A 20,885-nucleotide genomic window follows, 5' to 3' on the forward strand; every position below is an offset into this window, starting at 1 on the left:
TCACACCGGAAGTGGATCCGAGGCTGTTTAGGCTATGGGAAGCAAGGCGAGGGCTCACAAAAAGATGGAGAAGACAGAAGCTTAACAGGAAGCTACGACTCAAGGTCGCAGAGGTCACCAAGAAGGCAGGGGAGTATGCGGCACACCTGGCCAGATAGGGGTGGGAGAAATCTAGCAGCTCTCTGAACGGCACCCTTAGCACGGCCAGAACGTGGAGGATACTCATAGTCCTCATGGATCCAACAAATACCAAAGCAGAAAGTGGGAAAGCAATCCAGAGGCTGGCCCACAACAGCAAAGAGTCAGATGAAGAGATCCTGGAGGCGGTCAAGAAGAAGTGCTATGGCACAGACAAGCCGCAAGATACCAAGGAGAATATCAAGGGGAGGAGAACCCGCACCTCGACAGGCCGATAACCAAGGAAGAGGTCTATGCGACCATCAGGGCGGTTACCAGAAACACAGCAGCAGGAGCCGATCAATTCAGAAACTCGCTAATTCGCAACCTCAGCGATGAAGCGGTGATGCAACTTACAGACTACCCCAATACACTGTGGACAGAAGGCACACTGCCACGGGAATGGAAGCATGCAGAAGTTGTGATGATTCCCAAGCCAGGCAAGAAGTTGGAGATAAACAATTTGCGCCCTATCTCTGCTCACGTCGTGCCTAGGAAAGCTTTTTGAGAGTCATCACAAGGAGAATACAACAGTACCTGGAAGATGATCTGTACCCGCACAGTATGTTCGGCTTCAGAACAAATCTATCGACGCAGAACATCCTCTTACAGATCAAGGAGGAAGTCGCAGAAGCCGCCCCAAAAACAGGGGAGAACATCATCTTAGCCCTGGACATCAAGGGCGCGTTCAATAACGTCAGCCATGACGCCATCATGGAAGGGCTAACCACCACCAACTGCGGAAGAAGAGTACACGACTACGTAAGGGCCTTTCTGTCAAATTGCACAGCTACGGTTGGACTGGGGTACCTACGCAGCAAGGTCTTCGAAAAACCAAACAAAGGCACCCCGCAAGGCTCAGTGATCTCGCGGTCTACTTAAACATAGCCATGATTGGGCTAGGCAGGCAGCTGAGCCAGATAGAGGGGATACAGCACGCTATGTACGCCGATGATATAACGATCTGGATCAGCCAGGGCTCCCCAGGGCAAAAACAAGATCTCCTGCAGCAGGCAGCCACATGCGGTGAGAACTACGTCAGAGAGAGAAGCCTGGCATTCGCCACCGAGAAGCCGAAAATTCTGCAAGTGGGCAAGAGACCATCCAAAGAAATATACAACATAAAAATTTAAGGGGAGGTCCTCCCGGAACTCAACATGATCAGAGTGTTGGGAATGTGGATCCAAAGCAGCGGGCAGTGCAGCCACACCCTAAGCTTCCTCCAACAATCAATGCAACAGGTCAGCAGAATGATCACCTGAATATCACAGAGATTTGGCATGAAGGAGAGTGACACGATCAAGTTAGTCAAGAGCCTGGTGGTCAGCCACATAACATACTCGCTCCCCTGCCACAAGATGACACAGCACGAAAAAGAACAAGCAGACACTTTAATCAGGAAGGCTTTCAAGACGGCCCTAAATCTACCAAGTACGTCAAACGACAAGCTCCTCAAGTTGGGAGTCCACAATACGTTTGACGAGCTAAAGGAAGCTCAATTAGGGGCACAAATGTACAGGCTCCAGCAGTAAACTACCGGCCGAGCGCTCCTCCGAAGTCTGGGCTACTTAAGTGAAGAAGTGGAAGATAGGGTTGCGGGCATGCCTGATAACATTCTCCAAACAATCAGGGTGTGCCCAATCCCTCGCAACATGGATCCTAATCTGCACGCAGGGAGAAGGGCTGCGAGGGAGAGTATGTATCAAAGCACTTAGCTGAAAAAACAAATGTAGTACACACAGATGCGGTTTTGCATCGATGGAACAGAAACACAAAGGAACACAGAGTAGCATCGGTGGTGATGAACCATTAAGGGGACCTAGTCACCAGTATGTCACAGAGCGGCTGCCGAGTATCCGAGGGGAAAGAAGCTGCTGTTGCGCTAGCAGTAGCTGAAGGATACCGCAGAAATAAATCGCTCACAATAATCACTGACTCCAAAGAAGCATGCAGGCACTACACTAATGGTAGGATCAGCAAGGGAGCGCTACGCATTCATCCTCCAGGCGGGACCCCCGAACAAAGAAATTCAGCACAAAATTATCTGGGTGCCGGGGCACCCCGGAGTGACTGGGAATCAGAGGGCCGACGATATAGCTCGCGAGCTTAAACCGAGGAGATACATCATGTGACCCTGAGCCCACCACAACGGTGGAACCATCATACGTGGAAATCCTAAATCACTACAGAGGACAGAGGATAGCGTATCCTCCACCACACCAGCTATTAACGCAATATGAGGCAGTAGGTTGGCGTAGACGGCAAACAGGAAGCTTTCATAACTTACACATACTTCACAAAATGTTTCCGAACCAGTACGCGGACACATGCAATTGGTGTGCAGCCACCCCCACATTATACCATATTACATGGGAGTGTAGAAACAATTATTCATTCCATAAACTAAAAGAGTCCAATGCGGAACAGTGGGAGAGCCTGCTCATCAGCATCGTGCTGGCGGTCCAAAAAGGGCTGGTCCAGCATGTGTGTGAGGTAGAAAGACTCAATGAGGCCCTGGAATAAGGGCGTCACCCCTGGAAGACTCGGAACTTCAACATGAAGACACCCGGGTCACGCTGAATCGACAAATTTTCGGCGCCAATAAAGTTTTTCTCTCTCACTCTCTCCGGGAGTTACGCCGCCCGCCGCCTCTAGAGGTGCCTCGACCACACCGCTTCGGTGTCGTTTGGTTTTTTTTAGCTACAAAGTCTTGCTTGCACAAGAACAAACTGTGACTCAAAATAAGGCAAATTGTTCGTTCAGCGGTAATCGAATCCTGGTCTTGCGCATGTGATGAGAGTTCACTAACCACAACGCTACGCAGCGAGCGGGTTCTGCCGCCTTTAAAAAGCACCTAGGGAAGTATAACGTTCGCAGCGATCCTAGCGGAAAGTGCACTTTTTTGCCTCAATTTTGATACACAGGCGGCATAGGCGTTTGACACACTCTCTCTTCTAGTTCTCTCTAGCCCGGCACACGTCGCATCGATCACACCTAGCGTTCCGCTGAACGCATCAAAGTGCACCGGCGTTTTATGCAGTACCCACTTTCATGACCTGCCCATGCGAGGCCGGCAGCCGCTCTCCCTCTTAACCGAAGGTCGAGGCCAAAAGTCGAGGTCAAAGATTAGATGTCAAATGGTAAATGTCAGAGGTCAACGTAGAGATACTTGGTGTAAAAGCTGATGGTGTCGCTGCTGTAGCCGACGTCATGTGTCGAACCGGACTACCACCAATTATGCTCATGGTTTGACCTCTAGCTGCATTCAAGGTGAAACTTGCGGCCGTGCGGACCTTTACCTACATTCCAGGTCGAACTTGCGGCGCCGCTGATGGCTCGAAAATCTAGCGTAGTGAAGCCTCTCGCTTCATAATAATAATTGGTTTTTGGGGAAAGGGAATGGGGCAGTATTTGTCTCATACATCGTTGGACACCTGAACCGCGCCGGAGGGGAAGGGATAAAGGAGGGAGCGAAAGAAAAAAGGAAGAAGGAGGTGCTGCAGTGGAGGGCTACGGAATAATTTCAATACATACGGGGATCTTTAACGTGTTCTGACATAGCACAGCACACGGGCGGCTTAGCGTTTTTCCTCTATAAAAACGCAGCTTACGTGGTCGGGTTCAAACCCAGGAACTCGATATCCCGGGTTCGAATCCGACCGCGGCGGCAGCGTTCTTATGGAGGCAAAACGCTAAGGCGCTTAATAATAATAATAATTGGTTTTTGGGGAACGGAATGGCGCAGTATCTGTCTCATATATCGTTGGACACCTGAACCGCGCCGTATGGGAAGGGACAAGGGAGGGAGTGAAAGAAGGGAAGAAGGAGGTGCCGTAGAGGAGGGCTCCGGAATAATTTCGACCACCCAGGGATCTCTAACGTGCACTGACATCGCACAGCACACGGGTGCCTTAGCGTTTTTCCTCCATAAAAACGCAGCCGCCGCGGTCGGGTTCGAACCCGGGAACTCCGGATCAGTAGTCGAGCGCCCTAACCACTGAGCCTCCGCGGCGGGTCTAAGGTGCTTCAAAGATTTGAAATGAAAATTGGTTTTTAGGGAAAGGAAATGGCGCAGTATCTGCCTCACATATCGGCAGACACCTGAACCTCGCCATAAGGGAAAAAGTAAAACTGGTGTTTGGGGAAAGGAAATGGCGTAGTACCTGTCTCACGTGCAGGCGGACACCTGAAAAGCGCCGTAAGGGAAGGGATAAAGGAGGGAGTGAAAGAAGCAAGGAAGGAAGACGTGTAGTTGTGGAGGGCTCCACAATAATGGCGGCCATTTCGGAATCATTAACGTGCGCTTACATCGCACAGCGCCCGTAAATTTGGTTGTATTTCTGACTTGATTCATATCTTGTAACTATTCAGTGTATAATTTTGTCATTGAAAAAGTACGCACTTTCAACATTTTTTACTTGGTTTAAAAGTGCGTTTTCTATCTAATAAGGGCATGAAGTGAACCCGGGAACTCCGGATCAGTAGCCGAGCTTCCTAACCACTGAGCCACCGCCGCGGGTAACGTCAGACGATAGATAGATAATCTTGATTCAAACAACAAGGTCTCGAGTCCAGGAGAAAAAGGCAGATGTGATCTGCCTGACGGGGCCCAAGCAACCGTGGCTCAGCTCATAATAGGCAGCAAAAGGAACAAGAACTTCATGCCCTTATTAGATATAAAACGCACTTTTAAACAAACTAAAAAATGTTGAAAGTGCGTACTTTTTCAATGACAAAATTATACACTGAATAGTTACAAGGTATAATCAAGTCAGAAATACAACCAAATTTACACAGTCAATGAAACATCAGGAACAAGAGTATTTCTATCAACAACCAATTCATCGCAGGAACGAGAAAGTAGGTAATATGAAGCATTTTTTTTAAGATTTCGCGGACCGATATTTCTGAATAATTTTCATGGCATGTGTATGTCTATTAAGAATACTGGGAATTAAATAGGAAAGAATTTGGGTACGATAGTTAGTTCGCACAAGTGGCGTTCGGTAGTAGTTGTGGCTTAACTTATAAGGATCATTACTACTTGAATGTATTTCAAGATATTTAGATCGATACAGTTTGTATTCTTTAAAAACATGGCAAAGCAATTTCAATTCAAATATTTGATCCACATGACAATGCAATTTAAATTCAAATAATTGATCCACCTATAAAACGGAGTGCTCTAAAATATACAAACTTGCGTGATAATTATAGGCAAGATTTTCGACTTATCGCATGGCTTTTTTCTGAAACGTTATCAACCTCATGAGGTTAGTTTTTGTTGTACACCCAGAAAGTAGTAAACAATAGTGAAAATTCGAATGAATTAAGGTGTAATATAAATACCACTTCAGCCATTTGGAAACAAGGTTTCTAATTTTATACAGCATACACAATGACCTGAATATGCTGGCATGAATCTTATTAATATGTAGGGTCCAGCTCAAGTGTTCTCCAAACATGACACCTAAAGTTTTGTAGAAACAACCGCGTTCAATTACACTGTTTTTGAAAGTAAGCTGAATACCAAAATTATCAGGCTTGTGTTGAGCTTTAAATACAATAGCCTTTGTTTTACTAACAATGAATTCTAGTTTATTTATATTCAAACATAAGGATATATCATAAAACCATGCATTAACCTCGGACTGAATTTTATTAACACGCATGCCGGAAAGAAACACACTGGTTTGTTTCGTCTGCATAAAGAATTACTGCAGGAGTTCTTGCGATGGCTATGATATCAGTAATATAAAAATAAAGAATATTGCACCCACAATTGACACTTGTGGGACACCATATAATATTTAGCCTAGTTGTGTCTGATGGCCATTCAGATATGTGGACAGCACGCGACCGGAAAAATAACTGCTGATCAGAATTAAGGCAACTCCTCGAATGCCATAAAACGGTAGCTTAGAAAATAATTTGTCATATTTAATAGTCAAAAGCCTTTCAGAAATTTAATAAAAACTCCGTCTGTGTACTGTTTGTCATCCACATTAGAAATTATTTTTTTTATACTAAGCAGTGCCATTTCAGTTGACCGCTTCTGACGAAGCACGAACTATTCATTAGCAAAAATTTGTCTGTCATCAACGAACTTACATAATCTAATTTTGATCAAATGTTCTAGCAGCTTTGAAAACACAGGAAGGACAGATATAGGTCTGTAGTTGTTTATATTGTCATATGAGCCACCGTCGCGCAAAACAACCACTCTGGCAATTTTCATACCGTTTGGAAAAATGCCCTGAGCTAGAATAAAATTAGTTCTTGACACTCTGCGCTTGCCGGAATGATTTTACTTCCAAACAGCAGCGAGGAGAAGCTCTGGGGTTGTTTCGGCTGAGCAGACGAGCGCTCACCGTCGGTTGATACACGTGTCACGCTGTGCGAAAAGCGGGGACAGCGCTGTGTCCCCTTCTCCTGTGTCTCGATTAAGCGCTGTTTTAAGCCGCAAGATCACGCACCAGCCAGGCCGACTTCTGCCCTTGTTAAATTTGTCGATTTGGTAAAATGTTTTATTTCTGGAATTATTTTCTTTCCCAGCCTGGGTCTGCTCTTTCATGACGGAAAATTATAGGGAAATAATCAGTAGAAATTTATAAATTACGCTTTTTAGATATGTGGTCTTCGAAAATTGTGAGGTAATTTCTTTGATGTATTTCAAGTTTTCATTATTTCAGTGCCGAATTTCTTTGACCAAAGCTCAGGCGAAGAGGCCATAAACGAGGGAATAAACTTAAGGTTTGTTTTCTTAACTTTCAGATTTTCTGCGATTGCCATCACTCAGACCTTCGTAATTTAGTAAAGCGTAAAATTATAATGATTCTATTTCTCCCAAATGATTCCTGAGACATTGAGGAGTATAATAAATCTCTCGATTTCTCTCCCTAGACGTGCAGCACTATGTTAGATGTTTTTGTAAGAGACGATTTCATATAAGTGTGCATGTAAAACTACTGATCATCTAAAAACAGAACTAGTAGAGTCATCATACAGAACAGAGCTGTGTGAACATGCTGTTATGAAATAATTTGCGTCCTTTCTATATTTTTTTAAGGGCTTGGGTTGACTTGACGAGGGTGTTAATTATAATTACCGAAAAACTAAACCAGGTATAGCTAAAATAAAACTCATAATTGAATCTAGCGTAGCATTTTCATATTTGCTCCAAATTTATGTACATATCGCAAGAAAACACTTTTCTTTGCCGCGTCCCTTCTCAATCTCGCTACGTGCCTCTGATAGTAGCCCGGCTGCGGCTGCTTTTTCTAGTCAAGCTGCGCGAACATGTACTACTTTATAAAACAGCTCATGACACATGCATGTCGCAATGAAAAAAGCATGTGGCTTTTAGCACACTTAAGGTACGCTATACTAAGCACGCCAACGTGACTGCGCAAGATTGACACAACTTTCCAGACTTCTTTCTACTCGAATCAAATAATTATGTCCGTCATATGAACCAACAGCTTCAAGTAATTATTAGATGCCTTAAAACGCACCATTAAAACATTCTGTGCTGATAACAAAAAAACGCATGCCTTGGGGGCGAGTGAACATGCCGGCGCTCCGTGCACAACGGCTCAAGGTGATAAAAACGTGCGCTGCTACATAACTCCCTTCTTTTCATGCGCAGTTATAAGCGTACTGTGCTGATGTTCAGGTGAATGAACGCAGTGACTTGTGTGCTATTAAGTACACTGAATGACAGTACCCATCGACTCACAGACTTCGCGTTCTTCTACCGCGGTTCATTTACAGTTCGGCAGTTTCCTAATGCGCTAATTATCTGTGAGAAACCTATCGGTGCTCATTTAAATTTCCTTTTATGCTACTACGCGGATCCAACAGTGACGCAGCTGGTCAATACATGATGCTTCTGCAGTGCGCAGGCATGATGCAGCCGCCGGTAGCTGCGGTAGACACGGGTAGGCGGAACCTGTTTTGCCTACCACGCGAAAGTCGCTGCTGACATCAGTGCCACCGCATCTTCTTGACGTCGCGGGCTGAAGGATATCTATAGAGACCTTCGTACGATACGTGTTTCCAGTATTCATGACCCGGCCACTGTCACTGCTCTCATTTCTGGCCCGTGGCCTTGCTACAAGCCTTCAATAAGTATATTTCCAAAAGCTCACTAAGTTGCCCCAAAAGATGATTCTAACAATTATCCATTGCAGCTTGCTATTGTTGCCGCTTTCTAACCAGACTGAACTCGTATTTAATTACTACTATTTTCTTCATTCTTTTCCATACTTCTTTTGGTTACACTGGCTTTTAAATCGGGAAATACCGACACAGATTTCTGGTTACTAGTAATGATTCACAGTGGTATACCAATCAATAGATAAGGGCCAGAAAAAAAAACTCCCAAGATGTTTGATACTACGTGATGCGAGATTCAGCGACAGCTGTTCAAGCGCTTAGCCAAGTGGCCACTGCTGTAGTGGTCAAGTAATGCGCCACTGCCTTGGCAGGCGGCTGTTCGAAACAGAGCCACCCGTAGGATTATGCGAACCAGGTTGAGCAGCGCAACCGGTGGGTGCGCTCTACGCCGACGCCGAGAAAGCCAGGGACGGGCGCCTAACAGCTGTCGCTGTAAAATTGAGGCGTGCCGGGTTCCACTCCTGTGCCTGTCAGGGACATTCCTATTTTTGTTGGCGTAGAGGTCGCACGCATGCTTCTTGGCATACGCTCAGAGGGTGTAGCCGATATATTATACCCTCGTCATTACCTCACGCTATCGTTGTCTATAGTATTTAGTCCCACTTGTACACAGTTGACAGCAGCTAGGAGCAGACAAATCCTGGCGTCTACCAGATCAAGGCGCGCACTCACGCACGTAGGCTAAGACCATGGCTAAGGAGGAGTCGCTGTAGACGCGGCCAGGCACTGATCCGTTACACACGAAGTGTCCGGCGTAGTAGGTGTGCGGATAGAAGATAATGAAGCCGCGCGTGGGATCGAACTCGACCTAGGGGGGTGCCAGCAACACCTCTTCCATCTCACCCTGGCCCAGGTCCTTCCAGAGCTGCACCTTGGCGCCGGAGTGGGTCGACAGGCAGGGCACCACCGAATGCTTGCGGAAGCGCACATTCAGGAGTACCGTCTGGTCCATATGCTTCTGCGGCTGGAACAGGTAGTTGTCGTCTGCGCCAGCGACGAGGAAGTCAGGGTGGTTATTGGACTATATCCATTCTGCAGTCGCATGATTAGGTCATGGCACCAAAGCGAAAAAAGGAAGGTCTGGAAATATGCAACACACACAAACACCCCGAACACACACAATCACGCCCACACGCGCACACTCGCACGACACACACATATGGCTGGCTTTAGGCTTTAATGAAGAAGCACACATGAACATGGTGTGGTCAAATGATATTGACGTCGAATAAAACACATTCCAAGCGTTTTTGCTCCTTAAGATATTTACTTTGGAACAAGCGTTTCTTATACTTGCGGTATGTCTTATTCCTTTTATTAACTGTGAATTCCTACTGTGTCTTTTATAACGGCTAGAATTAGGAGTGTACATGTCCTACCTGGGAGACTCCGAAATGAAGTGCCGGTGCACTTATGCAGATAATTGAAGGAGGACTTACCATTCACAAAGACATAAATTGACGTGGCGCAGGTAGTGTATGTGAGAATGGTGGCTCCTTTGCAGTAGCAGGTGTAGCTGCCTTGGTTCATGACGTCCGTAGTTTTGAGCTCAAAGACACTCTTCAACGTCAGGCCACCAAGCCATTCTTCGCTGACAGACGAACTCAGGGAGACATTATCCTAGAATTGAAGAAAGCATGATTTGAAGAGAATTGGGGACGTCAGCAACAAGGGAATCATATAACCGCAAGGAAAAAGGACCTGTAGAGAAGTATTGTTCCAGCTTCTGTCTGAAGGCATTTATGGAAGAAACTAGACGCATTAGAAACAGCGCTCCTATTAACTGGACGTGGTCTCAGAATTCAAATATCTGATAGTAAGTCAAAGGTCATTATTGCGTTCATGTTTAACTACGTAGTTTTCTGTAAGGCCTAGCAGAAATACATTTTTGGTGCCAAGGAGAATTCGAGAGGGTTCTCTTAACACACGTATAAAACACCTGCAGGTACGTGTTTCGTAGCCACAAGTTCATTTTGGGGCTTTGATCCCGGGAGATAAATACGTCCCCCTCTCTAAATCGCGGTTGACACTGTTCAAACCACCAGACCGCACCCCGTGATTGCGTACTCAACTGAGCACACGTCAACCGATGTGCGCCTTGCTCTGAGGGAACAAAGAAAGGACACATTGCCTGTCACAAACAAGGCCTTTATTGCTACAACAACGATAACGCCAGCTAGCAACTAAACACGCTAATGAATCGAGGTCATCCGACGCAAGGTTGCGAGTGAATGTTCGCAAACACGAGGGCAAGGATACTCTGAGGCCTTACGGGACGGGATACGGTAGCGAGTCTCCCCGCCGCTTCCTCGCCTTGCTGGCGTAGAGCGGAGCCACGAGCGACACGTCCGCTCTCGCCGACGATCCCAGCCGAAAAAAGGTCATGCTCTCTCCCGCGCGCGAGCTGGAAACCGTCTCTCGCGCTGCCACGCTGGCGCCATCCTTTATTAGTTAAGGTAGCTAACCAGGGAATGGGCCCCTCCTCGAAGCTGCTGCTGCGCGGTGCATCGCGGGAAAACTGCGAGGCTGATTCCTCACATCCCCCAACCTTAAATAGGCCCTAGCGCCTGAAAGTGCATGCTGTTGAGGAGTCTCCTGGTCTTCATGCACTTGAGGCAGGTCTTGCAGCGGAAGTCACGCCGACAGCGTCCACAAAGCCTTCTGCGCTTTTCCGAAGGCGGCGTGAAGGTCTGCACTGAGACGATTAGCGTGGCCCGCGGACTCCATGCCCGCAGGCCCGCGAAGAGAAGGCAGTTGAAAACTGCAGGCCATGTTTCTGCAGTAGTCACCAGGGCAACAGCAGCTGGAGGTGACTGCTGACTGGTTTAGCCACAGCTGCCCCGGATGGACGCGGCGAACAGGGCACAGGCCGCTTTGTCGCAGCAGGCGGCAGCGAGACTATGTGCACCGGACAGTAAGCCTGGGTGGCTCCACCGGTTCTGCAAAATTACCGAAAAACTTTCGGCGTGCCTTTAAAGTAGGTCAAGAAAGGGGAAGCGGCATCCACAAAGTTATTGTGGGACAATGCCTAACTCGCTAGCAAAACGTGTCGGGTGGCTGTGCAAACGCAAATTTCGAGTGAACAAAGCCCTTTGTTGAGTGTAACGAGGCTGCTCAGTTAGTGCGAGGCTAAAAAAAGAGTAGGCACCAAACGCGCCCCTCCCAACAACACAGTCCGGTGGCTTTGACTCTTCTGACGGGGGTGCAGGCAGCTCCGAAAAGCATTAGGCCTGACTGCCAATTACAACGAGAGTGAACAAAACAAGCACCCGAGACGGGTTACTTGCGCGCAGCCGGGAGGAGACATCAGACTTGTGAGGTGGTCCTAGCCTGCACACTGCACGAAGCAGCTTCTGAGCGGTCGGCGCCCACCGTATCGACGGGGTCAGAGCGCCCGCTGCCGAGCTACTATACCAGCGAGGTCGTAGCCGCAACCGTGGCCCCAGGCCACTCGGAGCCGCGACTCCCAGAGTCGAAAAACAGACTGCAGTGAAAAATATATACAGAAAACGCGGACCATCCACGCGGCTTCGTACTCACTCGCTTCGGGCTCGGCAACTCCGCGAGCTCTATTCCTCACGCTCCCGCAATGCGGACCAAGTGGCTTGCGTGAAAAAACTCTAGAGAAAACGTGACGTGCTGAGAATGTCGAAGAGTTCAAACATACTGCAGAACAATACACCTCGCACTCAAGAAAGCATGCCGCAGGGCCCAGCGATCAAATTTCACTATAGGCTTAGCATTTGCGCAGTCCAGACAGCTATCCCTGAACTGGACTGACAGTCGTTCAGTGTTCAAAGAGCAGGCCCCACATTGGGCTGCCAGATGTGGGGTTTGATTGGAGGAGATAAATACGCTTCCCCCCGCTTAATCGCGGCTGACATAGTTCAAACCGCCAGACCCCGCCCCGTGATCGCGTACGCTACCGAGCGCACATCGACCGTGGGCCTTGCTCTGAGGGAACAAAGGAACAACACATTGGCAGGCACGAACAGGCATTTATTGCTACAATACCAATAGCGCCAGCTAGCAACAAGACACGCTAATGAATCGAGGTCTAACGACTCACCAGCAATGTTACGAGCCAGTGTTCGCCCACGCTACGGCAGGGGATATTCCGAGGCTGGACGGGACGAGATACGGGAGCGAGTCTCCACGCCGCTTCCTCGCTCCACTGGAGAAGAGCGGAGCCACGAGCGACACGTCCGCTCGCACCAACGATCCCAGCCGAAGAGCGTCATGCTCTCTCGCACGCGCGAGCTGCAAGGCGTCTGTCGTGCTGCGACGCTGGAGCCCTCCCTTGTTAGTTAAGTGAACTAACCAGGGACTGTGCCCCTCCTCTAGCCGAGGCTGCTGCTTCACGGTGCATCGCGGGAAAGCTCATCAGAAGTGGAAACTGCGGTGCTTAATTCCCACAATTTTTTTCTAATTTTTGTCCTCTCGAACTGAACACTCGACATAAACTACGACACCAGGCCAGAAGTGATCGTCGAAAAACTGGCACATGGTCTATGATGAGCCACAATATTGCGAAAATGAAAGAAAAAAAATATGGCTCCAATCCACGCCGTGAAGGTGGTTGGACAGTGATGCTGCAAAACGGCACCCAATTACTCATTGCGACGTCACTTGAAAATTCACACACGTGGCTCTGCAAGGAATGAAATCAATGACAAGTGAAATATACTGCAGCTGTTTGCTGTATGTATGATTTAAAAGGAGATATGCTGTTTGCATTCAGTTTTTAGCCTGGCGTTTTGGCTGACGACGACAAGCAAACGCAACCATTATCTTTACCTGGAAACACGCGTGGAGAAGGAACGTGTTTCGGATTGTTTGCAGGCAGCGTTATCATACATTACGTGTTTTTCACGTCACACGAGGGCTTCTGATGACGTCAACTCGTTTAGAGGCAGCTGAAAACCTAATGTTTACCGGAACGCGTAGTTGTAATTGTCGGCACCACGCGTCGGAAAAATGTTCAGGTTGCACATTGTTGACCTAAAGTGCAGTGAGGCGTAAGCTTTTAGCACGGTACTGCAGCGTGTGTTACTGATGTGTGGTTGAGATATGAATTATGTCCAGAATTGTTTGTGAGTCTCAAATGCTGGAAACACTGTAGGTCGTTTAGGAAGCATCCATCTGATTCGACGCCTTTCTGAAAACACTCTCCAGCGCTCTATACAAGCAAGATTTGCAGCCTAAACAAAACACCCACAGAAGGCAAGGAACAAACAAGACAGGACTGGTCTTCCTTGTTTTCTGCGTTAATTTGATTTGTGCTGCGAATGTTGATGGTATTATGAATAGCAACCAACTAGCGCAATCCACCGTGCTACTTCAACGTCCTAGACAAGAAGAACTACAGCCGCGTTGACCTGAAATAGCGTAGTCTCTTCGCAGTTTTTGTTTGGCAGTCCTCAAGGGAGAGGACTAAACGTGATAATTTATTTCTGCGTTTGAGAAAAGGAGGTCTTTTCTTGCCACATTTTTATGTGAGGCAGTTAGTGCTAAGATTTATATTTCTTCAAGATCAACGCGACCCTTTCATGCGGACTTCTATTCAAGTCCGGCTTTCTTCGGATTTGTCAAACCAAGGTATTACCACTGTGGACGGGATGCCTTACAGTGCAAGTAGATTTTTGAAAGAAGTGATATTTGTTTTCAGTTTTATGAATGCTCAGTTTTTAGCTTCTAATACCTTTTAACTGCCACCCGTAAATAATTGCTAACGGATTAGCTTGACTGTGTCTTCCCCGAGCCAATATATCGATCTCTGTATAGTGGACGCCAAGGAGGAAGTATTTTAGAAGTGTAAGAAAAATGACGGTTCCAGCAGGTGTGAAGACGTTTTTCTTCGAGCTGCACACTGATACGTTGCCGGTTAAAACATGGATGGAGGAGAAGAGATTTTTTTTACCACGGGGTGCTGACTGCTTTTTGTGTCACAAACCAGAGTCAATAGAACACGTCTTTATTGATTGCTGGGAAGCGCTGCTCCTTTGGGACGTGGCCCATCATGCAATAAAGAAATACTTGCCCTTGACGCCGTATGGGATAAGATTTCTGGACGTTGAGCCGGATCTTTAAAAATTCGATGTAATTTTCCTTCTTGGTCTGCCCAGCATTTGGCGAAGGAAGATGGTTGGGCGACACTGCGATGAAGATGCGCGGTCTCTCCGAGATTACTTCAAACAAAACATATTTAAGCTGCGTGAAGTGTACAGGGAGATATGTTTTGGAGATGAAGTTATCGAGCTGATGGGAGAGTTGTGTTCCTTTAAACAGTTTTGATTTTCTCACGTGAGTGAAACGCATGTCCGCTCTTGATGTTTGTGAGTGCAGCGCAGAACATGTTTGTGCTCTGTTTTAAACTGACAATACGGGCAATAACGACAAAAAGAAGGCTGAAGTAGTGTAGTCATTAGCACGCTCGGCTACGAAACGGAAGGATGGTGGTTCGAGGCCCATCGTGCACAAAGATGTTTTTCATATCGAGTTGAAGAGCGTAATGGATGGACGACGGACGCGAGCATGATTCATTAAAGGGCTTTCGCTTTAACATTCGTTCCCTTACGGCGCGGTTTGGGTGTCCACAGAGATGTGTGAGACAGGCGTGATTTCCTTTCCTTCAAACCAATTTACATTTCATTTTCCTTGCCTTATACGGCGCGGCCCGGTTGCCCAATAAGATATATGCGACAGGCTCCATTTCCTTTCCTAATTGTCCAACCCCAAGTAGCACAGCGTTTAGGACCCATCTGGGTCCCCTGTGGGCAATACGGGCTTGGGAAACATCTTTTTAAACCAGATTGGACCCTTGTGGGCATCATGTGGGCAAAGACAATTTGGGCTGGCCCATGAGAAGCCAATTGGGGCCCCATATTTGTAATCATGGGGCAATGTGAGCCCATGCTGCCGAGCTCAGCCCGCACAGGCCCCTTGCCGGGAACATTAAGGCAAACTTGAAAACGATTTGCGCTCAGTGCAGGAAAACTAGGGGCAAGCCCAACTTGCGCAGTCCGCCTTTCATCCAATTATTCCAAAATGGGATCTAAAGAGGCTAAACTAGTATTCATCCCCCCCCCCCTCCAAAAAAAAACACAAGTGGAGCCTTAGTGGGGTATGATAGGGCTGTTTTGATGCAGAACGGGGCTATACACAGAAACATGACGGGCAGCACTAATTTAGACAGCCCATCTTGGGCACAGCTAGGACCCTTGTGGGCGTCATATGGGCAGACAATTTGGGCTCGCCACGACAAGCCAATTAGGGCCCCACATAGGTAGTTATGGGGAAATGTGAGCCCAAGTTGCCAAGTTCTGCCCGCACAGGTCTCTTGCCGGCAACACTAGGGCAAACTTGAAAACGAGTTGGGCTCAGCGCAGGAAATCTAAGAAAAGCCCAACTTGTGCTACCCGCCTATCACCCCGATTGGTCCAATATGGGCTTAAAGGGGCTAAATTTGTTTTTATCGCCTTAAAAAAACCCGAATAGGGCTTTAGTGGGCTGTGATAGGGCTGATTTGATGCACACCTGGGCTATACACAGAAACGTGACGGGCAGCCCTAAATTTGGACAGCCCATGTAAAAATCAAAAGGGTTCCACCTCAGTGGAGAAGGGCTAAACCTAATGTGCATGTTAAATTAGGCCCTTGAAAAGCCCATGTCGGGCCAGCTGGGGTACCACATGGACATGCCTATCACTTTAGCCTCTCTAGGGCCCATGTGGGGCCCGCTAGGGTAAAATTTATGCTTCCAAGGTAGTTCTTGCAATATCTTCAGGCGCATCATTAGCCGTTGCTTACCCCACTGGGGCCCCAATGGCGATTGCATGAGAAAATGTAGTGGTTTAATTAGCCTTTCTGGGTCTCATGTAGCACCCAAATGTAGAGCCCAAGCTCGGCTTGCTCGTGAAATTTCTTCCCTTACTGCTGGTCTACACCAAGTTAGCCCACGAAAATACCTACAAAAGTGCCATGTGTACGTATTACATAGGCACATGCACCGGTTTGCCCCTCCAGAACTTATGTGCGTTCCGATAGGTTATTAAGTTCGCCACCCAAGTTGGGCCTGCCCGCGTTTTTTCTGCACGCAGACCAGCTACTTCGCCGAGACCCCATGCGGGTATTACAGGACTCGAGCCCAGCTTGTACAGCCTGTGGAAGCCCATGTGGCACCCGCCAGTGTATTACATAGGCCACCCAAGTTGGGCTTGGCTACGATCTTTTAGAATGTTAGATTGACTGAAACACCATATTTTGTAGCAAGCCCCTCGCTCAAGAATTGGAACGCCATCATGCAAATTTTGTTAATTGCGCACTGATTTGTATGGGGCCACGAATTCGTTTTGCATGCTATTTGCAGAATCTCTGCAGTGTGCAGGATCACGCACTAATTCTCTGCAAAGATAAAAGATAACGGCCATATTTTCTTCGTCAACAGTTGACACGGTAAGCCATTAAGTCAAAGCACAGAGTAATAATGAATAAATCTGTAGCATTATCTTAATTCAGCTGTTATTTTAGTCTTTTGTAGTTGTAAACAAGAGTGTACTCCACTACTCAGAATTTTAATGAGTAATTGGAGCGGAAAAAAATCTGTGAGTAAAAGATGCCGCAATGATAGCACAGCAACTGAACAAAAACAGCAGATGAACAGAAACGGATAGGATGCCACTTGTGGTGGCGCAGATGATTACTGCTACATTCCCTACAGCATAAGGTGCTTAGAAGCACTCCGCGCAGATGCTAATCAGCTTGAGTAAATTTTTACACAAGAAAGAATATAAGCATACTAGGCGTGGCAAAAGTGCAGAATGAACAGCTCAGTTTGCAGCACCAAATTGCATGACAATTAATGTTCTTCGAGGTTAATTCACACCGTATATTCAATATGTACTCTGTGATGTTGACAGTACAGAAAACCAAAATGTGAATCATATGCCTTTGACCCTGATAGTACAATAAATAAATATTATATGTTAAAATTTATCCAAGAGAACCACTGTGACAGGTGTGCTGGAGAGTCCGTCCCTGTATAGTTTAGTGTGGCGGAGACTGTAGAGTCCCCGAAAATTAGAGAAGTGCGACGCGGACGAAGAAAACAAGCTAGGAACCAGGTGTGAAGCTGCCCTTATTTTCCCTAGCGCGTCGCTCACCGCAGCTGGTGCCAGCACGTGTTGCAAGCCGAGACGGCGCAAAACTAATGATGGCAGTTTAGTGCCGCTGCACTCTCATAGATTGCAAGACAGGTAGTCATATTTCTCGAGAGCTGCTGGCCCCTGACAAACTTTATATTATACCTAAGTATGTATTTTCGTGACCTGGGTGTTTCAGTGAGTTTCTAGATTTGCAATGTGCAGTCTGCTTCAAACTATCAAAAATATTAGATTAAATCTGGCAATGGCATAGCGAAGCATTGGCATAGATGTGAACAAAAAAATGGAGGAAAATTTATAAAGGCAGCAGCGAAAAATAAACTGTTTCTACTGTATGCATAATAAATATTATAAACAGTTGTGGCTTATTATTATGTACACTAGGTTCTTCAGTAAAACTGCTCATAAAGCAAGCTGTCTTCACTAAACAATTGTGAGAAAAAAACAATAAATATGCTCACAAAAAATGTTCGGGTTGCTTCTGTGTAGAGTAGTTTGCAGTGAATTTGTAATTTGTTAAAATTTTGGCAGGCCAGAATGCGTCATTCAGACGGTCATTTTATTTATCATATGTTGGTGCTCTCTGAATTGCTGAGCGGGTTATAGGATGCGTAATGGCGTCTCATGAAGTAACATATGTATTTTCTATTATGAATACGAATGTACTGTAAGCTGGTACTACATATTTGTACTCAGTCGACCAATACGTGCTGAAGGTTGCTTTCGATATGACATATTCTGCATAGAAAGTTTCCTTCACAGTCATTCATGCCATGTAACAAATGGTATGGCGCATCAACGGAGCACTGTCGCATTAGAAAGCACGATGGTTAAAATGAAGGCATCATTGTGGCATTTATACATACCTTCAATAAAATTTAAAAGTACAGGAAAAGAAACATATGGATGGGGAAAATGAGATTTTGTCTTGATCATTGCCTATAGTGACATGACAAGAATTAACACCAATAGTATCTGTGAATTTCCACTTTGGCATGGTCTACACTGCAAATTTTCACATTAACGCCGCAAATATACACGAAAAAGATGTCTCTCTAAAAATTGTCTATAATTCGCTAAATTTGCTGCGCAGTGTAGCCAAACTAGATCACAAATTAAAAATTAGCTCAAGGGTGCATTTGCAATGAACATGTGTTAGTCAATTTGCTAATCATTGATTATAGTAATCTCTTTCATGAGTAAATACTTCCAGGAAAGAAAAGATGGATCGAAGAGAGAGAGAGAAAGATGGAAAGGCAGGGAGGTTAACTAGGCAGCGCCTAGTATGCTACCCTACACGGGGGAAGGGGAATGGAGGGAGAGAATGCTGTTCACTTATGCACTGTCCGTTCGCCGTTACTTGCAGGGTACACAGGGCAGACGCGGATAGTTGACAATCTTGCAGTCAGTCTTGAGTCCTTCAAGTACTTGAAAAGTGTCTTCAAAGCTGTCTGTCATGAAGGTATGATTATTCTTGGCGATATTTCGCGGACTGGACACATTTGTACGTGGCGGCACGGGAGGAGGTTGAGAAGGAGGTGCCGTGCGCACGTCGATGTGGTTGCTTCTTTCAATAGACTTTATTGAGTGATTCTTGCGGCGAGAACGCCTTTTCTGAACAGTCGCGGTAGCTTCACGGTGCGTCGAATTGTCCCGAAATATTTGCTTTAGAACAGCACGCTCGTTTTTTAAGCGCGGACAATTCTCAGATGAGGCGTCATGAGGCCCGCTGCAGTTGGAACATTTAAGCACTTGTGCATTACAGGACTCAGCGCTGTGAGCTCCGGCACAACGAGAGCACACTCTCGTGTTGTCCCAGATCCCGCTCACATGACCCAGTTTCAAACATTTGTGGCATTTGAGGGGTTTTGGAATAAATGGCCGCACGGCATGACGGAAATGGCCCAACTTCACGTGTGATGGAAGACTGTCGCCTTGGAACAAAATCTTCACACAACGGGAATTGCCCAGACGTGATACCCGTAGAATTACGGTGCCTTCGTTTGCCGGATTCACGAGTATGGGCAAATCATCTCGCGTGATAGCCTCGTCGACATAGATCACGCCGGAAGAGGACTCATTCCCGCCGAGCTGGATATCAGTACGTACTGATAAACCGCCGAGCTGAATTACGGCCCGCAGTGGTTCCAGCGCAGCCGCATGGTGGACATCAACGGCTACAATGTTCTTTCGCGCATTCACTCGAAGGTCTTTGATTTCGTTAGGCACGAGGGCCTCGAGTTCTACAGAGACGACTTGCCTGTTTAGCCGCCTCATGTTTTCGGTTGGCTGTACAGGAAGGACGAGGATGGTGTGCGCCGGTGTGTTGCCACTTGTTTTTACAGTGGACTCACTGGATGACGACCCGGCTCTTAGCAGTCTTCTCTTGGTCCTCCGGTTGATGTAAGTCTCAAAGCCGTCCTCACTGCTGAGGTTCTCGATGGTGTCATCGCTGTCGGGGTCGCTCGGGCGGCTGCACCGCTTCCTCGACGTGCTCGAGGAGGAGGCCGCCAGACTATTCGGATGCCCCGGAGGGTTCAGATCCATCGCCGTATGACGGGGGACGGCGTCCCCGCAGTGTACACGAAAAACACTGAAAAAATAAAGTGGAAAGAGTGCAGGCTAGCTCATATGTGCAGTTGTCTCGACTAACTACTATCCTCACCGCTTTAGTTAGCCCGTTTATGTCATGTAGCAGAAAAGCTTAAGATCGTTGGATAGAATCCAGATATGATAGCAGAATTTTATAGAGGCGAAATCCAAAACCAAATATTTGGTCTGCAATTTTAATGCACGTTATAGGGCTCCAGCTGGTCTTAACTTATCTGGAACCCTTTTCTACAATAGCCTTCACAGCCTAAGCATCGTTTTTGGGCTAGCAAAGCTTCCCATGTAACATATATCTGAATAGCATAAATATCATTATATAATGAAAGATTACCACTTCAGATGGCGGCAAAGAAATACAGACGGCAGGTGCAGTAAAAAGATAACTGAATTTATTACCTTGATGAAAGACCCACAACGAGTGTTCAATAGAGCATGTGTACACTGCACTGGAATTAACAGAGAAACTGGAAAAATACAAAAGATACTGCTTTCTAAGGCAGACTGCTAGTGACATATAGCAAATCCTTTCGTGACAAAGCAATATATCGCTTGCTAAACAATTTTCACATTCTCTATAATGTGGAAGGTTTTACAGATTTCATATTTTAACTGGGCGCCTCCCCAACAAAGCAGATGTTTACACCGTTGGTCGGCTGAAACTCATTATGACTGCAGTTTTTTGCCAGAAATCCACACCTTGTTAATGATTCATTGCCAGCGCTGTGCTCGCGGAGTCCATGATTTAAGCTGTCCTGAATAC

General features: G+C 46.7%; 1 pseudogene; it reads right to left on the reverse strand.

Moving 5' to 3' along the window:
- The window catches only part of LOC144108623 (vascular endothelial growth factor receptor 1-like), a 49,573-nt pseudogene extending 38,833 nt beyond the window's left edge, over positions 1-10,740 (reverse strand).
- Between the last annotated feature and the right edge of the window lie 10,145 nt (positions 10,741-20,885).

The sequence above is a fragment of the Amblyomma americanum genome, chromosome 10 (genome assembly GCF_052857255.1).
Source record: "Amblyomma americanum isolate KBUSLIRL-KWMA chromosome 10, ASM5285725v1, whole genome shotgun sequence".
Taxonomy (NCBI): domain Eukaryota; kingdom Metazoa; phylum Arthropoda; class Arachnida; order Ixodida; family Ixodidae; genus Amblyomma; species Amblyomma americanum.